Source organism: Mustela lutreola, chromosome 9 (genome assembly GCF_030435805.1).
Source record: "Mustela lutreola isolate mMusLut2 chromosome 9, mMusLut2.pri, whole genome shotgun sequence".
Lineage (NCBI taxonomy): Eukaryota > Metazoa > Chordata > Mammalia > Carnivora > Mustelidae > Mustela > Mustela lutreola.
The window spans coordinates 95,896,000-95,904,122 of NC_081298.1; positions in this window are offsets into that span (position 1 = coordinate 95,896,000).

Below are 8,123 nucleotides of genomic sequence, written 5' to 3' on the forward strand. Positions count from 1 at the left end.
GGAAGTGAGGAATCACAGGGATTTGGGGAAAAACCTAGGTCAATATTTGATCAGGATATCAACATATTTCACTTAGGAATCAAAGATTAGATTTCTGAGTTGGGAGAGGAAGATCTCCGAGCTAATTGCCAATTGCTGCAGGGCAATCTCTCCCTTCCTGGGCCAGCACACAGCCTATAGTTTACAAAGACTGGGGAGGTGTACTCGCTCCTTGGCTCAGTTGTCTAAAGAGATCATTACCCACCATCTGTTCACAGCAGATGCTGAAAGCAGAAGCTAAGCGGTAAATTATAAAGTAGCCAGTACTGCCTTTTCTGAACTTCTCCCAGCCCCCCAACCGCCACCCCCAGTCATCACGCAGTTCCCCTTTCCAGCTCTCTCGGACAGAATTTGCAACCTTGCATTTTCATTCTGTGTCAGAGTCCTAGACAGGACACTGACATCATTCGCCGAACTCCCGCTTTGCCACACCAACCTCACCCACAGGCAGGGCCTCTTTCCACGTGGCTCACGGCAAGATGCCGCCTCACCCGGGCTAGCAAGGTCTCTCAGCAGCAGCTTCTGTTTCAGCTCCTGCCACAAGTGAGTGAAAAAAGACCAGCAGTAAAGTTGCTAAGCCGTCCTTGCCCATTCTCGCAGGGCTCAGGTGTTAGATTGTGAAAGAGAAATCCCAATGTATCAGACACCGAAAAAAGAAAGCCAAGAAGCCCAATGAAAGTTTCCGCTCTGAACATATCTGAAGTCTGGGGTGCCAGGGTGGCTCAATCGGTTAAGCGTCTGCCTTCGGCTCAGGTCATAATCCCCAGGATCCTGGGATCCAGCCCCACATGTGTCTCCTTACTGGGCAAGGAGTCTGCTTCTCCCTCTCTGCCTGCCGCTCACCCTGCTTGCGCCCCCCCCCCCAATAAATAAATAAAATTTTGAAAAAGGAAATATCTTTTAAGGTCAGCCCTCTGCCAGTCACCTGGACAACACATAGTCCTTGCCCTCCTGGAGCTTCTTCAGTTGGAGAAGCTAGATATTAATCAAATAATCACACAGCTTCTCTTAGGAGGAAAAGCACAGAATGCGTGAAGAGCATTCCGAGAGCATCATGAGAGACAAAAGAGAGAGCAGGGAGTCTTAGGAGAGGCCACTGAAGCCGAGGCCCCGGAAGATGAGTGAGCCAAGTGAAAAGAGAGGGGAGAGGGTCCGCTCAGAGTCAATAGCATTCATAGAGGCTTGGAAGCAGGTAAGTGATGCCCTGATCCAGGCACCAAAAGAAGTCATCGAATGTGGCAGGCAAGGGGAAAAGTGAAGAGAGCTGAAGGCAGTCAGTAAGAATCTTGGATCTGATGTGAGGCAAGGTGGCCAGTCAGTGAGGGGTTTCTGGAGAAGGACGATGCCAGCTATACTGTAAAGCACCGAGACAGTTAAGGCGCTATTGCCGTTGTCCTGGCGAGAGGTGGAGTTGACCTGGACTGGAGCAGTGGAGATGGGTAGATGGAGCTGAAAGCTATTCTGGAGAAAGAATACGCCTGTCTCAGTGCAGAGCAGGATGGGGTCAAGGCTGGGCCCGTGTTTCTGGCACAAACAACTAACTGGTAGCTGGTTTGTCCCAGTTACTAAGATAGAAAAGACTGAACAAGGCACGTGGATGGCTCAGTTGGTAAAGCGTCTGCCTTCCGCTCAGCTCATGATCTCAGAGTCGTGGGATCGAGCCCCACATCGGGCTTCTTGCTCAGCAGGGAGCCTGCTTCTTCCTCTCCGTCTGCCTGCTACTCTCCCTACTTATGCTCGTGCACTCTCTCTCTCTCAAAGAAATAAAATCTTTTTAAAAATGCAAGGAAAAGCAGCTTTGGGCATAGATCAGGAGTTCTGTTCTGAATGAACTAACTCTGAAATGTCGACAACACAGATACACTCAGAGGTGGAGCTCGGGGAAGAGACCAGGTTAGAGCTGAACTGGGGAGTTAGCAGCCACACCTGGCTGGCTCAGAGGGTTAAGCGTCTGCCTTTGGCTCAGGTCATGATCTCAGGGTCCTGGGATTGAGCCCCACGTCCAGCTCCCTGCTCATCGGGGAGCCTGCTTTTCCCTCTCTTTCTCTTCCCCTTCCCCTGCTGGTGCCCTCAATTGCTTGCTCTTTCTCTCTCTCTTTCTCTCAAATACATAAAACCTTCCAAAACAAAACAAAAAAACTTGGGAGTTAGCAGCACATAGATATTTACAGTGATGGCGGGCTAAAATAGCCAAGCGGAGGGCAGAGAGCGCCAGGATAGAAGCTGGTATTTAAAGGTCACATAGAGGGGCGCCTGGGTGGCTCAGTGGGTTAAAGCCTCTGCCTTCGGCTCAGGTCATGATCCCAGGGTCCTGGGATCGAGCCCCACATCGGGCTCTCTGCTCAGCAGGGAGCCTGCTTCCTCCTCTCCCCCTGCCTGCCTCTCTGCCTACTTGTGATCTCTGTCTGTCAAATAAATAAATAAAATCTTTAAAAAAAAAAAATAAAGGCCACATAGAGGAGAACTTTGAGAGAAGCAGCCAGAGAATTAGAAAAGAAAGTAGGAGGGAATCTTAATGAAAGCAAGAGAAGAGTCTTGAAGGATAAGAGAGAGCGTCAACCCTGCTGAATGATCTCGAAGTTTCGGTAAGATGAGGACTAAAGGAAAGTCTGTGAAAGCAGTGACCGCAGAAATCTGACAGCTTTCTCATCTGCAGGCTCCACCTCAGTGATTCAGGACAGAAGCCTTGTAACCGCCATCCCTCTGGGGGAGGGACCTGGGCAGGAACCAGATGTACTGATGAAAACCTCTGTCACCCAGGCATGGCTGCTCTACTCACTCAAGAGTAGCTTTCTCTGAGAGCTGCTCTTTCTTGAGTGAGAAATGGTGAAGAAAATTCGGGTCAAGTTGCCTTCTGCCATGGACACCCTATTGACCCCAAAGTTGTAAATGCCTCTTCTCTCATATTTTTCCACCATTTTACTTTGCTCTATTAACTCTGCCGCTTACCAGCTGGGCACCGTGGGCAAGTTATTTCACCTCTTTGTGTCTTCCTTTCCCCATCAGTAAAATAAGGATAATACTACAACAGGCATGAAGATTAGATAATACATGGAAAACACTTAAAACTCTGCCTCCTATATGTTGGCCATTATTAGTCTCAAAAACAGAGTTTGGGGTGATGACTTCTTTTCTTTTCTCTTAATGTTCAAAAGCAAATTTTCTTGTGTCTTGAAAAAGGAAAGTGTGGGTGTGCCTGGGTGACTCAGTTGGTTGAGCAGCCTACTCTTGGTTTAGGCCCAGGTCATCATCTCAGGGTCCTGAGATCAAGCCCCCCACAGTGTGCTCTCTGCTCAGTGGGAGGTCTGCTTGTGGATTCTCTCTCTCCTTCTGGCCCAGCTCTCTCTAATAATTAAATAAATAAATCTTTAAAAAAAAGAAAGGAAATGAATTTGAAAATTAGATCTGCTATTTATTAACCATGTGATTTTGGGGGAAGTTACTAACCTCTCTGTGCCTTGGTTTCTTGATCTATAAACTAGGAATATTGTAGTATACTACTTTATAGGGTTATTGTGAAGACAAAACAAGTTACTAAGCATAAAGCATTTAGAACATAAAGCCTGGCACATAGTAAGTGCTACTTGTTACTTATGTTGTTCTCTGCAGCAAAATCATTCCCCTCAATATTACTACCACCTTTAATCTTCTTTTTTTTTAAAGATTTTATTTATTTATCAGAGAGAGAGAGGGATTGAGCGAGCACAGGCAGACAGAATGGCAGGCAGAGGCAGAGGGAGAAGCAGGCTCCCTGCTGAGCAAGGAGCCCGATGTGGGACTCGATCCCAGGACGCTGGGATCATGACCTGAGCCGAAGGCAGCTGCTTAACCAACTGAGCCACCCAGGCGTCCCGGTACCACCTTTAATCTTAAATGGAATAAAGTCAGGACAAATAGAAAGTGTGTAGGATTATTTTCATGATCAAACACATGTTGTGGGTGCCTGGGTGGCTCAATGGGTTGAGCCGCTGCCTTCGGCTCAGGTCATGATCTCAGGGTCCTGGGATCGAGTCCCGCATCGGGCTCTCTACTCAGCAGGGAGCCTGCTTCCTCCTCTCTCTCTTTCTGCCTGCCTCTCTGCCTACTTGTGATCTCTCTCTGTCAAATAAAAAAAAAAAAACACATGTTGTAATTGATTTATAATTAATTATAAGGAAATAATAAGCAAGAACATCCCAGGTTGGCATCCAAGTACTGAAGTATGGGGGACAAGCAGTATTTTCCATAACAATTCCTGATGCTGCTCTCAGAACTATGTATTTTTTTTTTTTAAGATTTTATTTATTTGTCAGAGAGAAAGAGAGCGAGCACAGGCAGACAGAATGGCAGGCCGAGGCAGAGGGAGAAGCAGGCTCCCTGCCGAGCAAGGAGCCCAACATGGGACTCAATCCCAGGACGCCGGGATCATGACCTGAGCCGAAGGCAGCTGCCTAACCAACTGAGCCACCCAGGTGTCCCTCAGAACTATGTATTTTTAACCACTCCGATAGAGCATCATTTCTCTCTCTCTATTTTTTTAAAAAAAGATTTGATTTGACAGAGAGATGCAGAAAGAACACAAGGAGACAAAGCAGCAAGCAGAGGGAGAGGGAGAAGCAGGCTCTCTGCTGAGCTGGGAGCCTGATGTGGGACTCAATCCCAGGACCCTGGGATCATGACCTGAACTGAAGACAGCTACTTAACTGACTGAGCCGCCAAGGTGCCCCATATCTCTATTTTTAAAAAAATTTTTTACTTATTTATTTGGGAGAGAGAGAGCAAGTGCACAAGCAGGCAGGGGGCAGAGGGAGAAACATATTCATTGCTGAGCAGGGACCCTGAAGTGAGGCTCAATCATGACCTGAGCCAAAGGCAGACAGACGCTCAACCCACTGTTACCCAGGAGATCCTATCATTTCTATTTAAAAAAAAAAAATCATACAACATTTTTGCAAATGGTAAAAGTTTAATCAGTTCTTTTTAAATGGCCAAACCAAAAAAAAAAAAAAAAAAAAAAAAGAAGAAGAAGAAAGGAAGAAAAGAAAAGAAGAAGACAAAGAAGAAAGGGAAACAAACGAAGGATTGTTAGAGTATAAGCTTCTGGGAGAATCATGTCCTTAAATGTTCTGTTGCCTTGTCAGGATTCCTTGTTGTACATTCCGGCCACTACATTCTGCCAGATGCCCTGTCTTCCGTCTGACTTAACACAACAACGATAGACATTGGAAGAGCATTGGTCCTAGATGAAGATATACCTATGTTTAATCCTGGCATTGCCATTACAAGCTGGTGATCCTGGGCAAATTACTTCAAATTTGTGAATTTGTCTCTTCCGTAAGAGAATAACAGAATGATGTCACAGGAATGATTTATGTGAGCATATGTAGGGGAAGGATCTAGCACAGTTACTGGCATGTGGCTAATAGTCTACGAACATAGTACCCTTCTTCCCCAACCTCTCACTTCCTGTCCCCTTTCCATTCCTGCCAAATTTGTCAGGTTTACTTACTTCTTAAAATTCTAGGGGTATCTACGTGACTCAGATGGTTAAACATCTGCCTTTGGCTCAGGTCACCCATGGTCTCTGGTTCCTGGGCTTGGAGCCCTCTCCTTCTGCCTCTCCCCTCAGCTCATCATGCTCTCTCTCAAATGAATAAATAAAATCTTTGAAAAAATAAGGAAATTAGAATAAAACTGAATTGCATCACTTCTGGGTACCACACTGACTCCCCCAGATACAGAGGAACCCCTTACACTGAAGGACCCTCAGTTCAAAAGAAAAGAAAGAACCTTGGAAATTCTGGAAAATCTTGGAAATTCTGAGGCTAGTATTCTCCAAACACAAGATTCTTTTTTAAAAATTTTTATTTATTTATTAATTATTTTAAAAAAGATTTTGTTTATTTATTTGACAGACAGAGATCACAAGTACGCAGAGGCAGGAAGAGAGAGAGGGAGAAGCAGGCTCCCCACCAAGGAGTGTGCCCGATGTGTGGCTCAATCCCAGGACCCTGGGACCATGACCCAAGCCGAAGGCAGAGGCCCAACCCACTGAGCCACCCAGGCGCCCTTTTTAAAAATTTTTTATTTATTTATTTTTGAGAAAGAGAGAGAGAGCAAGACTCCCTGCTGAGTGTCAAGCCCCACTCTGGGTTTGATCCCACTACTCCTGAGATCACGACCTGAGCTGAAACCGAGTCAGATGCTTAACCGACTGAGCCACCCAGGTGCCCCCCTCCCAGCTTAAATGTACTGCCCGTGAACCTCCAGGGCTCCTTTTCCCTGTCGAAGGCCCTGCCAGGAAGGCTGGACATATTCCTCGGCTTCTTTCTCCCCACCCACACTTTCACTGCAGCCATAGAGGCAATTCTGGTAGGAATTTGCCATGAGTTAGGGCCCTCCGCTAAGCTCCAGGGGCCCTCTCAGCATACCTCTATCACTTATCCATTCAACTAACAAGATTTGTCTTCCATCCCACTGAGCTAGAAATCCTGTCAGTTGAAGTTTGCATTTTACTTGATGTTTTTATATCCTTCCACGATACCATTTATTCCCATCTGATATCTTGAAGGTTCTCAGTACCACATTTTTTTTTTTTTCTTACTTTCTTGTTCACCATATGCTGCCTAATCCCCTAATCCCACCATGAGGGTAGAACTCTTATTGGTTTTTTTTCTTTTTTCACTTGTTCTTTTTTTTTTTTTTTTTTTTAAGATTTATTTATTTATTGGGAGGGGAGGAGTGTGAGCAAGTGGGAGGAGGGGCAGAGGGAGAATCCTGAAGCCACCTCCCCACTGAGCACAGAGTCAGACCCTGAGATCATGACCTGAGCCAAAACTGAGTCGGCTGCTTCACTGACTAAGCCACCCAGGTGCCTCACTGGTCTTTTTCTTTTTTAATTTTGAAATAATTTCAGACCCATAGGAAGGCTACAGGATAAATTCACAGAAAGCTGGAATGATCTTCACCCAGTTCCTAGTTGTTGATATGTTACATTTGCATATGGTCTATCAGCTTCTCTTTATGTAAATCCATTGTTATGGACTGCATTGTGCCTTTCCCCAAATTAATTTGTTGAATCCCAATACCTTAGAATGTGACTGTATTTGGAAATAGAGCCTTTAAAAACATAACGAAGTTAAAATGAGGTGGTTAGGGCAGCTCCATATCCAGTCTGACTGGGGTCCTCATAACAAGAGGCAATTAAATTATTCAGAGAGAGACAACAGAGGTGTACTGCCATAGCGAAAAGGCCATGTGAGGCCAGTGAGAAGGCAGGCAAGGCAAGGCAAGGCAAGGAGAGAGGCCTCAAAAGAGGAAAAGCCCTGACAACACTTTGATCATGGACTTACCGCTTCTAGAACTGGGACAAAATAAGTTTCTGTTATTTAAGCTACCCCGGCTGTGATATTCTGTTATGATACCCTTAACAAACTGATATTTATACAGGTTACCCTTGATCCACATGGATTTGAATTGCTTGGGTATACCATGTAGAATTTTTTCAATAAAAATACAGTACAGTACTAGAAATGTATTTTTCTCTTCCTTGATTTTCTTGATAACATTTTCTTTTCTCAAGCTTACCTTTTTTTTTTTTTTAAGGTTTTATTCATTTATTTGTCAGAGAGAGAGAGAGAGAGAAAGAGCACAAGCAGGCAGAGTGGCAGGCAGAGGCAGAGGGAGAAGCAGGCTCCCCATGAGCAAGGAGCCTGATGTGGGGCTCAATCCCAGGACCCGGGAAACATGACCTGAGCCAAAGGCAGATGCTAACCAACTGAGTCACCCAGGTGTCCCTTACTTTTTTTTTTTTCTTTCTTTCTTTCTTTCTTTCTCTTTTTCTTTCTCCTCCTCCTCCTTTTTCTTTTTAAAGATTTTATCCACTTATTTGAGAGAGAGCACATGAGTGGGGTGAGGAGCAGAGGGAGGAGCAGACTTTCTGCTGAGCAGGGAGCCCAGTTTAGGCTTCATCCCAGGACCCTGGGATCCTGACCTGAGCCGAAGTCAGATGCTTACCTGACTGAGCCACCCAGGCATCCCTCTGTAGCTTACTTTATTGTAAAAAAACTATATGGATATAATATACATACAGCATAAAATATATG